Source organism: Cygnus atratus, chromosome 8 (genome assembly GCF_013377495.2).
Source record: "Cygnus atratus isolate AKBS03 ecotype Queensland, Australia chromosome 8, CAtr_DNAZoo_HiC_assembly, whole genome shotgun sequence".
Taxonomy (NCBI): domain Eukaryota; kingdom Metazoa; phylum Chordata; class Aves; order Anseriformes; family Anatidae; genus Cygnus; species Cygnus atratus.
Window position 1 is genome coordinate 12,926,833 of NC_066369.1, and position 18,822 is coordinate 12,945,654.

The 18,822-nt window shown below is 41.0% G+C and overlaps 1 long non-coding RNA gene across 1 annotated transcript; it reads left to right on the plus strand.

Moving 5' to 3' along the window:
• Window positions 1-11,908: 11,908 nt before the first annotated feature.
• On the plus strand, window positions 11,909-17,717 carry LOC118243541 (uncharacterized). Its single transcript, XR_004777286.2, has 5 exons — window positions 11,909-12,024; window positions 13,488-13,681; window positions 14,449-14,642; window positions 15,532-15,665; window positions 17,674-17,717. It is a non-coding gene; the product is annotated as an uncharacterized LOC118243541 (long non-coding RNA).
• The last annotated feature ends 1,105 nt before the right edge of the window (window positions 17,718-18,822 follow it).

Sequence of the window (18,822 nt, forward strand, 5' to 3'; positions counted from 1 at the left end):
AAAATAAAAAAGCTAGTTTCTCCAGTGGAGGGATCCTGACTCCTTTTCTTTCAGAAGGAGGAAGGTCTGTCTGTACCTTCCTCCACTTAGACCATGTTTTGTCTTCCCTTCCTGAGCATCTTCAGCACTAGTGTGTTTTTAAACACTACTCTGTTTTAAACACTGCTCTTTTAAACATCTGCTTGCTCAGGCTGGTGTTTCATTGTTTGTCACAAAGTCATTGGGACACCGATTGTGCCTCCTCTCGTACCTTTGCACGCCTTCACTTAATGCAAGATTTAAAACAAGACTTTTCTAACGGCCTTTGGCTCTCTGATGAGTGGGTGTCACTGCAGCCTTCTCCTCGCAGCACGCCAGTGGCCCTGCCACCTTGTGTCCCTCAGCCCCACGCTGCTCCTGCTTCTCCCTCCTGCTGCCCAGGCGCTGCTGGGAGGCACAGGGTGATGCAGTGGGGTGGGCACCTGGTGCTTGCAGCTGGCAGTGAGTGGGATGCCTGGGGAGACCCTGCTCTGACCCGTGGCGCCTCGGTGTGGGCAGCTGGGTGCTCAGAGGGCGCCTGGAGACACCCAGCTGGCTGCAAGCTTGGCTGTGTGACAGCCAGAACATCCCTGCTTCTTGCCTGTGAGCGGGAAGTGCACTGATCTACTTTGTCAGGGGAAAGTAGCCTGGCAAAAAGCTCTTAGTGTAAAAAGTCAGCTGTAAAGAACTATGGTCATATGCCGAACTTGTGCTGAAATGTATTAAAAAAATCTGTTGGATTGGCATCTGGTGTGTGTGCTGTTATGATGCTGCTCTGTTCTTGGCTCCAGGAGTCATGAACGTGGCAGCAGCGGGCTTGGAATTCAGGTTGGCTTTGGGAAGGAGCTAACTCCTGGTGCGAGGTACTGTACGGTAGGTTAGTTGTAAGAAATACCAGATTTGCACTGAGCATTGAATCCGTCATTGTACCCTTCCTCCTCCTTCATCTTCCCCACCAAAAACCCAGTAACAAATCTGGGAAGCACAGTGATACTAAGCCAGGCTTAAGGTACCGGGGCTGAGATTGCACGTTATTCCAAAGGAGGCTGTGCGCACTTACCTTGTTGAACCATTCGGTATTTCGTGTGTTGAGGACTAGTGACTGCTCACAGACACGTAACAGATGAATGGGGAGCGCTCCCCAAAACATTCCCTTTTATTAATTTTCATGATATGGGACAATGGTTGTAAAAACCAGTTTCATTGGTGTTACCATTTTTCTGGCAAACCGATAGTGCTGGAAGTCAAAACCCATTATTTGGAACCTCTTAAGCAGAATCCCAGAAAAGCGTGTTTGGTGGTGAGGAAATCAGTGTTAGCTACCCGCGTGGCAGCACCGAAGGATGGATGCAATCTAGTGGTAATGCTGTTGTACAAAACGGTGGTTGAGGCTGGTTGGACTGTTACAAATCTACCTGTTTTGGGGGTGTTTTTCTTTTTTTTTTTTTTTTCAGAAGAAAAAATTGTACTTTAGTTAAAAGCTGTTCACATAGCAGAGCAAAGAGCAGAAGTCAGAAGTGCATAAGCGATCTATCCGTGTGAAGCTGAGAGGAAATGGAGTTGCTGACTACAGATGTAAAAGGGAAGAAGATAACTATTTAAAATGAGGGGCAGTGGTCGCAGAAAAACAGGTAGAAAATGTCTGGTTAGTCTGAATTTTGAATAAGCTTCCTATGCTCAAGTTTTGTAGCAGCCTCTCAGTCAAGCTTCCAGGGCGTAAGGCTGCTGCTCGAAAGCATGGCTCTAAGTTTCCGACAACCTTGCTCGCTGTAATCATGAGGAACAACGGCAGAGGACGCACAAGCTCGCTCCTGGTGTTTTCGTCTGGGGCTTTGGGGTTAAGGCCGAGGAAGGTGAAGCCGTGCAAAGTTCGCTGCTGTGTTTCGGCAGTATCCCTCCCTGCACTGGTTCCTTTTCTTCAACAAGATTTCGGAAAACACTCACACTCCCTGGGAATGGACTGCAGGCGTTTTCTTTAATAGGTATAAAGTATTTTCTGGCCACAAGCTATATGTTCAAAACATATGGGAATGTGTGTGTGTATATCTATGTAGATAGCTATAGATATGTACAATGATATGTAATAATGCTTGTTAATATTTCTTCTGTACTTATTAGCAAGTCAAATTTAGTATTTCTGTATTAATTACTGATTTTCGAGACACTTTAACTTGTACGTGCAGCAAGTCTCTTTTTATTTACAGGTTTGGGTGGGAGGCTTTAACTATGTTGTCACAGGCAATTCCACAAAGAAGAACGATGTTTGAGACCTTGTCACTTAGTTCGGGTGAATGAAATGAAGAGGGACAAAATTCCTGCTTTTGGTGTAAGCCTCTCTTTCTTCTTCCCAAAGGCTGATCTTTGATTGCAGTGCTGTGCATCCAGGTGCATTTCGTTTCTGGAGTTCAGTTTGGCTCCTGTGTGCAGTGAAGAACAGTGAACGTGCAGAACTTCTGCTTGCAGTGCTGGAAGTTTGGAATATATACGGTGAATGATGGAGGATGATCTGGTAAAAACAGCTGTGTTGTGCTCTGCCTAACTGGTGAATCTGGGGGAGAATTCACAGTTCCTGTAAAGTGCATTTCAAGGGTGACTCCGAAAATGTTTAATACCGATACTGGCACTGGGAATTGTTTTAAATGGCACATTGTGATATATAATACTGTGTATATTAAAAGCAAACAAACAGAAACAGCACCATCACGGACATTTCAAACCAGACATTGAAAATGTGATGTTTTTTCTTAACCATAAATGCCTTCTGCTGTAGCTCATGTATAGTAGGATCACTGGTTGTTACAATGTTTGACATAAAAGCTGAGGAGGAAGGTGACTCTTATCTTTACAACAGTTTTAGAGTACAGTAACTAAAGCATGAAGCTACGTATTAAATATTGGGAGGGGAAGGAAGAGTCTTTTTCCAGTGTCCTGTTAAAGATATATCTAAGTTACATAGTTTGGTTAGTGGAAGCAGTGTCCGTGCCTCATTAGCCTGGGTGAAGCCCTTTGTTAATAGGAGCAATGTTATTTCTGATGGACCAGTTAGTTTCATGGCAATGCAGTGTGCTGCACGACTAGATCCTAAACAATGATAGCATGCTCTGTATCTTGAATAGAGCTGAGGTGGTGTGATCAGTTAGCTTCAAGAATTCAAACTGTAGTTATAGACCATGGTTTTGTCACTTCCTAAGGGTGTTAATGTTTTCTTTTTTGTTTGTTTGTTGGTTTGTGTGTATTCATAAAGAATCTTTTGAGTTCTCTTGGGTGTAAGATATGGAACAGTATTTGTTGGTTTTCCCTGGGTGCTGAAACAGTTGATTTTATAATTGCTGAAATTCGGTAAGTCAGGACTACTTGTTGGGGTAGAAATGCTTTTATAGAACACTGTATGAAACTTTTTTTATTCCATACTAGACCTCAGAATCAGAAGTAGAGGACTTAAATGATGAGCTATGTGAGAACTGGACCTTGGAAAATGCCAAAGCATGTCTGAACAATGTTTTTCCAAAAGGTGATCTGAGAAGAATATAGGTAGACTCAAATTGGGCCTGACCACAGCAAGTTTGGTAGTTTTAGTCACCTGCTATGTATCAAGGGTTAGAAATAATTTTGGTGACAGTAGCTAAGCACACTTATTTGTGCTCCACAGCGCCACTTGTTAAAGCAGAATTCTTTACCAGAACCACTAACATTTAAAAGAGAGCACTTAAAGTCCTTGAGAGAAAAATAAGGTGTCTCCAAATTCCTTTCTGAAGTTTCTTCCTTCTCTCTTCATTTTGCTGCTCTTGACTTGGTTTGTAGACCATTTTATCCAGTTACAGAGTGGTAACATCCTTAAATCTTGACATGAGAGTGATGAGCCTTGGTTCTGAGATGTGAGTGACTTCTTCATGGATGTGCAAGGTTTACAACGACTGCTGTGATCTAGCTAAGCGTTGATGTACCACTGTGAATCGAAAGAGTGGTGAACTGCTTGCAGTGATTGTTTGGATGACTGTAGGTGCCTGTGCATTTTAAATAAATCTTAAATATACTTACATTTGCTTCTGTAGAAATGTGCTTTGAGGGCGTTTTATTTATCTTTTCATTACAACTAGCTTTCTTTGCAGCAGAATCTCCTATAGGAAAAATTAGTTTGGCAGAATCTTCCTGAAGGCATTTGGAGGGTGTTAAATTTCAGTTGGAACCAGGCGGGTGTTACCCTTTTTTGGCTTTCTGCCTGTTCCACCAGAAAATTCACATGTGCTCCTCCTCCTAAACGAAAATCACGCATAACAGATTGTGCATAAATAATTGATGTTTTTGAATTTTTACACATTTGGAATAGTCAAAAAAATCATCAGAGCTTACATTGTTTCTGGTGAAACAATTATGTGTTGTGGCCAGAAATAATGCGTGCTGCTGCTTCTAGATTTTGTAGTGGTTTCCATTTTTTCAGTTTTATAAACTTATAATTTTTATAAATAAATTTGTTTGGGACGTGCTTTTTTTTTTTTTGGTTGGTTGGTTCTTTTTTAAGGAATACAAGAAAATTTCCTTACTGCAGTCTTCCATGAGAGTCTCACTTGCAGGATTTCTGGTATTCTCTTGAATCTAAAGTACAAAAAACATCTAAAATAATGTGATCTGTGTCAGAAAGTTCTAAATTTTCATATACAACTGTATTTTAATTTGTAGGTCTGAAACTACTCCTAAGCTCAATTATTTGAAATTTTTAAAAATTACCATTTTTTCTTGAGAGAATTCTTGAATTTTCTTATTTAAACATTATACTCGTTCATCTGAATTGAAGTTAAATTAGTTTGCTAGCTTCCTGCTGCGAAATTGTATTGAGTTACAAGTTAATGCAATGGAATTACAACACCATTCTTGTAATAGAAAGCTGGGGAGGGAGGATTTGAACTGCTCATTGTGAGTCATTCTGTGCAGTGCCTGAGATCGTCTTTATTTCCATTTTCCTGTTTGTCTGGCCAGCCAGTCTTCACAGGTTGAGTAAATTCATTTATATTGTTTCCCTTCCCTTCCCTTCCCTTCCCTTCCCTTCCCTTCCCTTCCCTTCCCTTCCCTTCCCTTCCCTTCCCTTCCCTTCCCTTCCCTTCCCTTCCCTTCCCTTCCCTTCCCTTCCCTTCCCTTCCCTTCCCTTCCCTTCCCTTCCCTTCCCTTCCCTTCCCTCTTTCCTTTTTTTTTTTTTTTTTTTGTAGGGCAGCCGGAGCCTTATTTGCAGTGGTGAATGCGGTCCAGAAATACATGGCTTCATCTCTCAGCTGAAAGAGAAAGAAACTTCTTTTGAACTCATTGAGGCTCTGCTAATGTACATCAGGACTCTGAATGTCCTGGGAGTTGTACTTGCTTTCTTGCCTGGCTGGAACTTGATGTATATATTCACTGCAGAAGCATCTAGAAATGAATCCAGACTTTAGTACTAGCAACTGTGTTTATTGTATTTAATCTTCTTTTCCAAAGGAAACATCTGTCTGTGTGTAAAGACAAGAGTTGCATAAGTGACTTGGAGAGCCGGATTGATTTGGCATGAAAATGAATGGGTAGAAATAATTATGTTATGCAAAGAAGAAATGAGATTTACACAGTAACAGACTTTCTTGTTTTCCTGTTGTAGGAAGCTGCCAGTATAGAATTTCACTTCTTCATTCACAAATTCCTTTGGAGGAACAGTGTTGAGTGTTTCATCCCATGCCTCCTGGAGTAACGCAAGTATGAGAGCCTTTCCTGTGTGGACATTAACATAGTTCGTGCTGTTGTGGAGTATATTGTTGAATTTTTTGATAGATTTTATGTAGTTTATCTTGCAGTAGATCCTTAACTTTTTCAGACCAACTATTTCAGTATACATTTCCTGTTTGTATAGGCTATTTTATCTATCGCTGTTGCGGAGACCAGCATTACCATCAATGATGTGGCCTATGGTACAGACTGCTGCAAATGAAACAGCTTTTTGTTTTGTAAATGCTGTTCTTTGGAATGCAAAAAAGGTTTTTTGAACACACAGAACTGCCTTGTGTTCCCATAGTCACAGAGCTGAATTTAGGACTCTAGCTCCCTGAAGACAAATGTGCATTGTCTTTAGCCATTCCATACAGTTACAAACCACCCCGGCATTTCAGTAGGCTGCTTTTGGTCATCTGCATTCATGTGAGGTGTCACTGGGTCTCCATGCGAATTTGAAATATGTGATCTGCCAAGTGAGTATTAAAAACACAGAGCATATAGCCAGTGGAAAATAGGAAGATTCTTGTAGTCTATTATGGATCCTGTCTTGTTATGTATGTTCTCTGAGCAAATTACGCATAGGGATCTCACTAATTGCATTAGAATTTTAAGCTTCTGAGACAGTTCTGAGAATTTCATTCTGTGTATAGCCCAGAGCACTGGTTTATAAATAGTGTGGTGCTTTAGTTTCCAGACAGATGGCTAAGTAGCCAAAGCTTAGCTAGTCCAGCAGGGGCGGATTGCTTCTTAGAAGCAATGTGGCTGCAAGGAATAAAATAACACTTGATTTGGCAGAACTTAAGGTGAGGAACATTTGATATTCTGCTCTTTTCTGAAACAGACAAAAAGTGAAGCTGTTCACTGCTCACAATAACATAACAAACTGTGCTATGGTCTGGGCATAAAAAACTAATTTGGAGTAGTGGAAAGGAAGAGCTGGACACGTGTGTGTTTTGTTTTTTGTGCAGTAGAACTCTCTTTGAAAGGTGAGGCTTTGTCCTTCAGAAATAAAATAACTTTGGAGAGTTCTCTAAAAACTGTTCCATGCTACTTCTGATCAAACATGGGAAGTAAATTGAGTAAACACAGGAAATGCATGAATTCTTGGGCATCTCAGTTATTTTGCTTAAAAAAAAAAAGTGTCTATATGCTTTTGCCCATAGTAGGAGGTGGACAAATAGTTCATGATCTTACTATGAAGAACTTCCCTGTAACTACAGAACCTCCCAGGATTAAAAAATAATACTGCTTGGGAATCGAGGCGAAGCAGAAAATGGCTTTGAAATGAGGATAAGGCTCTCAAATAATTCCTTCAAACACATAACTGGCAATTTTGTCATGAAGGTGGGAAAACTCAGGCAAGACAGTTGTTACTTTTCCCTCCATCCTCATTGTGTGGTCAGGAAGACCCTTCTTGCTGCTGAACTGCTCCACCTTCCCTGCTGCTGAAACTTGGGATCTTCTAATGGTTAAACTGTTTCTCATTTACTAGAGCCATGGAAATTTTTTGCCAGTTGCAGAAGTCTGCACAGCTGTTACACTCACTGGTCTCCCTCGTGAAACCTACAGTGCCCCTTGTCGGGTGGCAGATAGAGCATAGCTGTATTTTGATGTTAAACTCTTTGTAACCTCAGTGCTGGTGATGTGAGGGCCGTACCCTCTGTGCGTTTCCATTTTACATTTTCCCTGAGATGAGAATTGAGAAGAATGGAAGACAAATACTCTTAGAAGAGTACAGTAAGCGTGGATGGATTGGCTAGGAAACAGTATTTGCTTGGAGTGGTGAGGGGGTGATACTTTACGCTGATGGAATGACCCATGATGGTGATCAAAGTGCATGCTCAAAAAAATGCGTGCTTTTTGTTCTCTTCTCATTCCAGACTTCAGACTTATATGGCACCTGAAAGGTTTTGAACACCATTTTGTGAAATAGCCTTGAGCATCAAATTGCTGCAGTTGGGAGGAATTTGTCAGTTTTTGGCCAAAGCAATGACCCGCCACCTTTGGGTGCAGTGATGGAAGCAGAATGCACACTAAGAGGTACCACTGTTTGTCCACAAGGTTGTGTGTTAACAAAGGTGAGTCCAAGTGATTTCCCGTGCATGGTGGTCATTTACAAACTGCTTTAACATCTCTCTTGCTAGATTGTGTAGTAGCTTTTTGTAGTAGATTGTGTGGGTGGCAATGTATTTTTGCAGCTGAAGAAATATTTGAATTCCCGAGTGGATTTTCTTTCCTTTAATAAATTTGAGCCTTTAAGCTTAAGGCTCGTTTTGTTATTTTGCCAGTGACTTATGCTAGCTTCCAGCTTCCTGTTTTCCAGCTGTGGCACTGTCGTGTATGACATAGATTCAGTCTAGTGCCTAAGGCATTAACAGAGCTACTATAAAACTAATAAAAAGAAGAGATTATTATATATATATTTTTGTATAATTACTCCTTTCCACAGTTTGCTAACCTAAATTTTCAGTATTGTGTCAAGTAATTAAATCTCCAGTTTCTGAATATGCAACCATCAATCAATATCCTCCTAAAACAGAAACTGAAGCGAGGGTTAAGCAGTCACCCCAGTTTCTTCAAGGAACTAGCTAGAATATGAGCAAAAAGAAGCAAGGTTTAAAGCAGTGATCTCAAACCTAAGCATGCTTTGCAAATATCACTAAATAAGCATTTCTTAACATTTCTAATAACTGAAATATCTATTTGATGACTTTTATGGAAAAAAAAGTGTAAAGAGACTACAATGCTTGTACATAGACGGGAGACCAGAATAAAAAAAAGCAAGGGATATGCATTCAAGTTTAATGATCAAAAAATGGTTAGTGCTTTTTTACTTTGCTGATAAGAAATGCATTTCTTTAGGATTTTCAGATCAGTAGGTACTAAAAAATGGATTTGGTGGTGGCTAAGGAGTGAGTCCTTTGTTTGCTTGCTTTCCCATTTCATTGCTGAGGCAAGAAATGTAAATGTTCTAATTAGGCTGAAGTTTTCCAAAGTATGTGATGCCTGAGTCTGTAGAGTATGTAAATAACAAGTCTGCATTTTTCCTTGGTTTCTTAAGAGTTTTTAAAGATCATATTTGTGCTGGTTTTCTTTGGCGTGCAAACTTGGGAGAGAGAGAGCAAGGGAGTGCAAGAGAACATGAAATTATGAAGCAGAGTTTAATGCTTATGGCCAAATGGCCAGAAAGTTAGGGACACCCGTGAGACCCTTCGATCTGTAAAGAGCCACAGCCACTTGTTTACTTTATTGTTGCCAACGGTTTGATAGCCTAGAGGCTGAGCTCAAGTGAAAAGTTTTAGGTGATGAAAGGAGAGAAAGGGAGACAAGCGGTATATAACAAAGGCTCATGGAAGTGAGAGTTCATGATGTTCTCTTTTTGATGAACAGAGGGTCCTGTGATTTGGCAATTGCAGTAAGACTAGAGTTGGCTGTGAAATGGCTGCTTTGATTTTTGTGAGGCAGAAATCGGGTTAGATCAGTTAGATCAATTGAGAGACTTTATAATATAATAAAGTTCTGTACAGAAGCAAACTAAAGTGAATTGGAAAAATATGTGAATTAAATAGTAATTATGTTAATTATGGGAGAGATAGTAAAAAAACCATAAGGATAAAGGAAAAATTGTTTACTTGACCTCAGAACAGTTTTGAAAATCAGATTGGCAATTTTGTAAATAATATTAGACTTAAATATTGATGGGGCTCTATATAAGCACAATTATTAAAATTCTGGATTTCTTTTATAAACATTGCTTGGAGTAGATAACCATCTTTGACAAGAGATCTTTTTGCAGAGCTTGATGGATTCTAGTGATGAATTGACACCTCTTGGAAGAATCCAAGCTAAACTTCCCTTGAACCTCCATTTGGCAAGAGGTTGATAATAGACTGTATTTTTTAGCAAGTTTAGTAGCCTCTGTGGTCATTTTCTTGTTCCTCTGGGCTCCTGAGCCTCTAGAAGTGCAGTCTACAAAAGAAAAAATAATACATCCAGGTGAGCAATAAATGCTACAGCTGGGGGTAGGAAACTATGTTAATGAGATCAGAGAATAACTAACTTTTCATGTAGGTAATAAAGTAATCATGAAAGTCAGAGTGACTAAAAGGGACCAGTAGAGGCTGAATATTTGCAAAGCAGGAGTGAGACTGTAAATATTAAGTACAGCAGTAAGGTAGTGATGAGCAGATGGGAAATTTGAGACCTAAATAAGAAGAAAAATGAATCCACACATTTTATTTCAACAGAAGTAAAGAACTGCTGTTTATTACTCTGATGGCTGTAGGGTCACTTTACCCAGAAGATGGTGAAAAGACCTTTGGATGGATGGGGGGACAGGGAGAGAAGATAAACAAAGGACTTGTGAACATCTGCTGTCACAGAAGGTTCGCTAATTTAACATCCACGTTCTGGAAAGTGTTTCTCTAAAGAAGTCTGTTAGACAAGGGTCTCTAACCTCAAGTGAGAAGTTTTTGCTCGTACCAGTGGCCTATAACAGCTGCTGGCAGCAATACTGTGAGTAAACCCCATTCTGATGCCTTCTGAGGTTTCTTTCAATGTGGGATGTGTTGTTTGTACTGCCTCTTTAGCCACCTGCTCCCCAAACCTATCATCAGTGAAGGCAAATGGCTGGATTGTGTCCACAGGAATTGTGCTGGGAACAGGTTTTCAGATCGCCTAACTTCGCTCTTGGTCTTCCAAGCCTGGGATGACGCAAGGTACAAAATCTGTGTAGAAGTTATGGCGAACAGTTGTGTGACTGGACTAGATATGTCATTGGCTGCTTTAACAGCTAGATCGTCACTCTTTTTCTTGAACGGACTGCTAATTCAATCTGCTTGTGTTTTAGAATGGGTGGTGAAGAAGCAGGAAAAAGATTTTGTGAACACAAAAGACTTAGCATGGCTATGCTTAAGAATGACTTGGAAAGCAATAGTCCAGCTAAAAGGTACCAATTCTGTCTTCCTGGAGGGTGAGGTTCTACGTGGACATAGCAATTTATGATCGTGTTTTTCATTCTGAGATGAGAAATAAATAAACAAGATAATCTATGATGAACACACAAGCATAGAGGCATGTCCTAAATATCTTCTGCCTTTACAGCTGTGTTCAGATGAAATTTTAGTGCTGTCTCATTCTCTTATAGTTGCCTACCAGACAGAAAAACAGGGAAATTGTGATAGCTGAGATGCAATATAGGGCGATTTTGGAGGCTGGTGTTAGGGCTGCACGATTAAAATTATGTTGACTAATTCTCCTTAGAGAGTTACCTCTCTGATTTTTTGTTCTTTACTTGTTGCATCCATAAAACGTGTTCTGTAAGCGCTGTACTTCTCCACTCCTTTTTATTAGCCTTAGGGAGTCTGTGTGATCTAAACATTGTGTTGTGTGTCCTTTGGTTTTCTGGGTTTGTGCAGCAGGAGGGATGTGCAATAATGTGACATATTATTCAATTTTCTAAAATTGCCATTTTAAAACTGTTTCTTAAAGATGACCAGATTCTGAATTTGCCACATGTCCTTGAGGAGCTTGTTTAGTTTAATATGGCATGGCTGGCAGGATTCTGCAAATGATCCTCTCCCTTTGTTATTTTTTGTCTCTTTTTTTTATTTTTATTCTTAAATTTTTTTTCTCCTCATGCTGTTAGAGTCATTGCTGCATTTATCTTTAATTTTATTTCTGGGCAAGATGACCTGAAAACAAGCCACCAGAGACTCTGGGGAAGTTTGTAACAAATAAACTAATGAAAACATCCATTCTGACCTCCCCCAAAAGATCTGTCTCCAAAACAAATGACAGGAAACATACTGTGGTACAGCACATTCTGGGCAAACCTCTCTCTCCTTGTTTTTGAAGAGCTTGGGAGAGAAAAATACCTCTTTGTAGTAGTATTTTTCAGCTTTTTGCTATCCATGAATTAATTGGAAACTAAATGTAGAACTGAAATGCTTTGAGTGCAGAGGTCATTTGAGAGCAGATGCCCATCTGCCAGTTGATTGAATCAGAAAATGCATTGATCCAGGATCCTAAACAACTGCTGTGCATGACCCATGGATGCTAGCCAGTCTTCTGTTCTCTGTCAACAGAATGTTTGATGACTCAACCATTTAACAGCACTGGACCAGATAATAATCTAGATGTTGTAATCTCCTTGCTTGCTTTTAGGGTCTACCTCACTGTCTGCTGCCACAAGGAGAAGAGGAAAATTCTTAACACTGAGGGGCACAATGCCCTCCACAAGTCATCTGTCAGCTGCCCTTTCAGCACCCAGAACATCAAGTATCTACCACCTTTTTTTTGTGTGTGTTTGGAGAAAAAGTAGCCTGCAAGCCTGGTTGTGGTGCCTGTGCAGTTACTCCAGGCGCCATGATGGCAATACCCTGATGTGCGCCGTCTCCTCTTGAAACAGCAGTGTGCAACACTAGGGTTCACTCTGCCTGGGAAGTGCCTTAAAGACATTTTTGTGAATAACCCTTGTATTAGCAAGGTTTCTTGCTGTAAGGAGAGCCTCTTAAGATCGTATAGCAAAGGTGATATTGTAGGGATATCTTTTTTGTCACCTTGTCTACCCTGGGGTCTTGTCTTGATACCTGGGGTTTCCACAGACATCATTCAGAGCTGTGTTGAGGCTTCACCTCTTCTTCATCCAAGTTAGCCAGAGCTCTGATTTGCAGAGACCGACTCTGTAAAGTGAGCTTCCCTAAAAAGACCACAAGACTTTTGAACTCAAAATACTACGCTTTACTAAATGAAAATACATGTGGGAATCTAAGAGTGATTAAATCAGTGGCTTAAAAGTGGCTAAGAATGACTGGGTAGGACTGGGGTGAAGGAAGGATTTATACACAGCTCTCTTCCTACCCGTTACATACCTGCTAAAAGAGTTTCTCTTTGAGGTTTGGTTGTCTTGTTTCCTGCTGTATTTGGCAGCCTCTCTTTGACCTGCAAGTTCATTGCTCCTTGTCGTGGCCATTTTTCTGCCATGACTTCCATTCTGGAAGCGTCTCTTTTTTGAGGATGTGTAGTGGTTTCCAGCACATCTTCTTCCTGAAGACAAAAAACTAAAACAGATTCTGTCCATCACGCTCCTGTGTGAAAGGTGAAGAGAGGCAGCTTTCGCAGTGGGAGGCTGCAACCCTAAGTACTGCTGTTTAGTTCCTCGCTAAAATGAATGGCAGTAACTCATGTGGTCAGTGCTGTTATCTCTGGCTCACATCAGATAGCTTGTTCTTGTCAGAGTGTTCACTTCAAGTTCAAGCTTAAGGTCTTGTTTATATAAAATGACAAGGGGGGCATGTTTGCATGGACATGTAGCAACTTCCAAATGCTGCATGTGTGGGACCCTATAAAAGAAGCAAGACGAGCTTTTCATCACAGCCCCAGCAATGCAAAAGGTGGGGAGATAATTCAGCTATGCCTTCATCATGTTTAGATTGACAAAACATGAAACAGCTCTTGCAAAATGTCAGCTGCATAACTGTGGACATGGAAAAATGAATACTTTTAAATGGCAGGTAGTTTTCGGTGGCTTTTTTCTCTACACCAGCTGGTGATGAATCCATATAAACATCTGCCCAGCATTCTGTTTTGTGTAGATGTGCGCTCTGGTAATTTCCTAACAGTACACCTAGATTTTGGTGGTTTTTTTTTGTTCGTTTGTTTTTGTTTTTCCTCTGCTGGCCAGAGGGATGTGTAGGACTCTGTATTCCATTTCAAGAGTCATATTCCTCTCACACCTGCAGATTTGAGCATGAGCCATCTCTGCCAAAGCAATGACCTTGGTGAGCCTGTTGAACCCCTTCTGTTTGCCTCCAAGAAAATTCTGATGGATGGGGGCCTCATTCTGCTGGATGACCGGTACAGATCTCCTTGGTGCTAATAAGCTCTCTGTCTCTGAAAGACCACAGACTGAGGGGAAGCGGCTGCTAGCATAGATGTAAGTCTCTTTGGAATGGGAACCCTGCACAGAGCCATGCACTACAGGTTAATTGTGAGGGCCTTACCTTTGTTTCGTAAGAGGAAGGGATGGGTTTATATTGGCAGCACTGCTTCATGCAGATTTTCAGCTTAAACTGAAAACATGACACTAGGCAGTTTCCATGAAAAACTACTTTAACTGGAATGTGAATAAGAGATACTATGTATTTTGCACCTCCCCTTCAGAGAGAGGCTGAGAAAACCTTATTTTTAGGTCTCAGAAACATGGCTGGAGGAGAGAAATGCTAAGGATTTGTCATTTGGCTCTGGCAGCATGCATTTTATGCCCATGACCAAATACCATCTGGATGTCTTTTTTTTTTTTTTTAACTTCCCAGTCTGTAAAACAAAGGTGAAGAATTGCTTAAGTTTAGTTCTCTGGTATGTTTGACGGTGGCCTGTAGCTTTCAAGATCTGAAGGAGCCATGTAGTTTTAGTTTACTTTGTTTCTGTATCTTTCTGTTTTGGTAATAAGGATTATGTATTAGTGTTACCTAAGTATGTTAAATCTGAAGAGCAAATTTAAACAGAAGGATAGCTGATGTTTTAACAATATCAAATTGTAGGGAGCTGGCAAATTTCCCTCCTGAATTTTATGCCTCTTCATTAACAACTTAGAATCTCAAAGGTGATAACGTGTAGCACACAATGGAAAACAGGACATCTTTCATAACAGGTTCTCCCCTAGAAGTTGTGACATATCTAATGTAATTGTTTCTGCTCTAGGATCAAGCTGAAAATGCCCCACAGCGTGGCTGCCTGCATCCCTGTTGTGCATGCTGCAATGGAGGCTCTCACTGTGGAGGTGACTAAAGATCTGGGGATCATTTAGCAGCTGGACCCACCAAACAAGCAGATGTGATCTGTCAGATCTCCAGGCCGTCAGCCACAGGCATCAGCCTGATGGCTGCCGATGCAAGGTTAGCTCGCCTCTGCTGGCTCATGCCGTCGGAGCTCAGGGGACAGGGAGCGCTCACCGCCTCTGCCCCCAGGGACACCAAGTGCCCAAACAGCAGCTTCAAGCTGTCAGCTCACTGCTCATGGAGGTTGCAGAAGTCGAGAGCTAATATCACCAGGAGAATTGTGTCTGGTGTGGAAAGGAGCTTTAGGCTTTTGCTGCAAGGTTAATAGTCTGAGCATATGTAAAATTGTCATGTTCAGGGTCCAATGTAGACAAATCACTGCCTGTTTCCACAGGAAGGACAAACAGCTCTCAGTAATAAAAACTCTGTCATTGCCTGTTCCAAACCACAATGACTTTCATAGACAAGATAATCCAACTTTATTTTGGGCAAACCTCTTCATCGCTGTCTCTGGAAATAAAACAAACATTTGGCTGTGCTTGCACCCTTCTATTGCTCCTTATTCAAGTCTTCTTAGGCAGAGGAAAATGAACACACTTGTGAGCCATTACTAGTTTAGAATCAAAACAGAGGACACCTTAGACATGCACTTCAGTGTATTTTGTGAGGAGCAAAGTAAATATCCCTATGAGCATATAAGCAGGGGTAGGGCTCCCTGCTCATTTGTGTGAGCTGCAAAAGTGGGACTGAGGGGATTTTTTTTTGTCCCAAGTGTAGACCTGTCTGAGATTTAGAGGAGGATCTGCTTATGTGGCACTTCAGGCTTTTCTTTACTGATGTGGAAAAGGTACAAAAAGTGCAACTGTAATTCAAACATCTTATTCTGTTAACAGAAAACAGAGGCTTCTTAACTGAATGTTGAAACAATAGATTATTCCTGTAATATCGGTGGGAAAAAATGAATTTATAAGGGTTGCATCAAATACATAATGTTTCCTCATGCCAGACTGAGAGATGGTGCTCGCGCTCCAAAGATGGCTCGCTGTGACGGTGGAGGTTATGTGCACGGCTCTGCCTATGGAGGTTCGGTGGCTTCTCTGGCAGGGGCTCAGAAGGAAGAGGATGCCAAGGTAGCCCCAGGTGAGGCTACAGAGTTGGGGAAGGGTATTGAGAGCAGGTGGTGGCTACAGAGGCTGTGGGAATCTGGGGCAGGGCAGGTGGTTAGGTACAGAAGTTCAGTGAAGTCATTCCCTTTTGACAAAAGGGCTTGTTTCTTTCCTGAATTCCTTTCTTGCTGTTACCAGTCTGTTTGCCATTTCAGTTCCTTGGTACAAGTACAGCTCTGTAAAATATCATGCCCTTAGGGAATTTAGTGCAAGTTTTTGTTCTTAATAAAGAGTTTGGTTTTCAAATTTTATATGGTATATGTTTAAACTGTATTTGGATTTAGATTTTGAAGCCATCTGTTGTTAGTTTTGATTGTAGGAAGTACAAGGCATTCTGAAGAAATCTCAGCATTGTCTAAAACCATTCTCTGCCAAACAAATTTCAAATTACAGAACTTGGACTCAGTGGGGATTTTTCTTTGTTGTCTAATAAACTGTGCAAATAGGCCTTGCTGCAGTGGTTTTCTGTCTATGCCAGGCAGTACTTTGTTCCTTTACAGCTAGCCACTGTCTTAGTGCATGCCGTGTTGCACTTCATGGCCCAGCAGCTGATGAGTTCTTTTGCTTATTCAGATGATGTGGGAACATGGAATACCTTTTCCAAGACTGCTGTATGCGATGGTGCTCGTGTCTGCAGAACCTGACGTGAACTCAGAATTGTGAACTGTGGCCTTATCTGAGGCAGTGTTTGTTTACATTCCTATTCCAAAATAGTCACGCTTCATTATTCCAAAAACATGTGAGAGTGCCTTTTTAATTAGAATTCATTGAAATTATAGCCTGTGGATTCCAGACATCCAGAGCTCTGCTGGCCGACTTGTGCTTGCAGAAGTATACCAGTGCAAAAGGGATAAAAAACCCCACAAAACTCCAGAGAGGTATGGTTTCCTCCTCACCTCTCAGACTAGCACCTGAGAAGTGACCTGGAACAGGAGTGGGTGGCACAGATTACTGTTAAGCGTTTCCTACAGTCAGGCTGTTTTTACTGTTGTGCAGGAACTCTTGTGTGAACAAGATGAGCAAAGTGCTCCAGCTCAAACTAAATGTGTACATGAATGTTTTTGTTTGGGCCCAGACTGGTTGGGCTCCCTTACCTCCTGTATACCCGACCACAGGAAGAGCTACGCTGGCCGGGCGCAGCAGCAGGCAGGTACTGACTGCTTCTGTGCACACACTTGGCACTGCAGGGCTTCAGGGGCACAGGAGACCACGAGGCGTCTGTGGGAGCAGCTCTGTACAAAACTTCTGTTACCACGCCTGATGAAGTTAACCCCCCTGATAACCCAGCAGGCATTGGATTATTCAGAACCAATAATTGGTTGTATTTACAGGGGTATGGGGGTACTGGTGTTTGAGTAAAGTTTAAAGCAAGTACAACATTTCTTGTATTTCTAATGAAGAGTTCTTAAAAACTGTATAAAGCTCAAGCAGGTTTTTTTTTTTATTCAAAACTGTTAAAAGGCAAATGACCCATGAATGATGTCACATGATGCCTTGCTATGAATTGTAGAGATCTTTAATGTCACCAAATGTTTTAGCATTCACTTCCAAATGTAAGTCTTGGATTAATTTGGAATGTGTATCTTCTGCATTGTCTGTGTTAAACTCCCCAGTGCCATCTGCTGATGTAGATGTTTGTGTAGGTTGGAGAATGGTTTCTCCACGGCTGTTGTTACTGAAAATCTCCAGCTTGGGAACTGGAACAACTTACTAGGGAAGCAGAAGAGGTGGACTTTGAAAGATGTGCTGTAGCGTTAACCACGTTCCCTTTTTGCATCTGTATTTATTGCACCCAGACAAAACTGGCTTTCCTTGGCTTGTCCCCCAGACTTCATCTTATTCCAGTTGTGTTACTAACGCAAGACTGGAAACCTGAATGTCCAATGATTTTAAAGAGAATTATTCTTACAAATTTCAGTATCAAGCCTCCAGGTCTTAAAGATGATCTAATATCTGTTAAAGCTTTCTGTTTTTCTCTCTAGCTATTCCTGGTCTTCAGAAGAAGTCAGCGTTTAAAGGGGAGATGAATGCAAGGTGAGCACAAAACAGAGCTTAAGGGGATGGCCCTACAGCAACAGGCTGTTGAGCTGCTCAGCACTGCCTCAGTCTTGGCATGGGCAGAAACAGAACTGGAATACTGGGAAGAGTTCAGATGAACTCTAGTGAGTTGGCCATGCTTTTGAGAGCAGTTTTGCTGTTTTTTCCATGGCTGAGTCCTGCTACTCTGGTTAAGATTTTGTTGATCTGTTCAGGTCTTCATGTGGGTGCTAGGGATTATGAAGTATGTGTACAATACTGTATGATGCTGGCTGAAAACAGTTTTACTGGGTGTACTTTGATGTTAAGTCCTAGCTAAAGAAATTCCCTCTTTAGAGTAAATTTGATTGTTCTCGGCTCTATTAAAAAAATGTTCTAATTTGCAACAGTAAAGTTATTATCTACTATTATCTACTATCTACCATCTACTATTATCTATCTATTATCTGCTATTATCTATTATCTATCTACTATTGCTGGAAAAAAGACTGTAAAACATTACCTTAACGCCACCAAGGCTGTGATGTGAGATCTCACTGGTTCTGATACTTTTGCAATGATGGATTTTGTTACTCCCTAAGATGCCTATGCTTCTTGAGTACAGCTTGGCACCAGTCATTGACAAAAAGATTAAGTCTGTCTTAATGTTGCTTGTAAGAATTCTTTTAAAAATTAATTGGCATTTGACATTTAAGAGTATAGTCAAGTGACAATAATGTATGAAATCCTGCAGGTCATGTTCCTATGTTGCAAGTTGCTGCTGAGATGGAGCTTCCAAGAATACGGAGACCTGAGAATGACACAGAATGCAGGTTGAGAAGCAGAGGTGACATGGACTATTTAGCATCTAGAAATTACAGTATAGTTGATTTTTTTTTCTGTGCTAGTGTTTTACATATTAAGGAATGTCCAGCATGAAAATAGTGCTTAACAATGTTAAGTCTGTTTTTCTACATCTAATCCATCAGGGCAAATTAAGTGGGAGAGCTTTAATCCCTGCTAACACTTCCTGTGCCAGAAATTAATAGAGTGGTCTAAATGAGGATTGACATCCTTAAACAACCTGGGTACAGAAATTTGAAAATTAAGTTGAA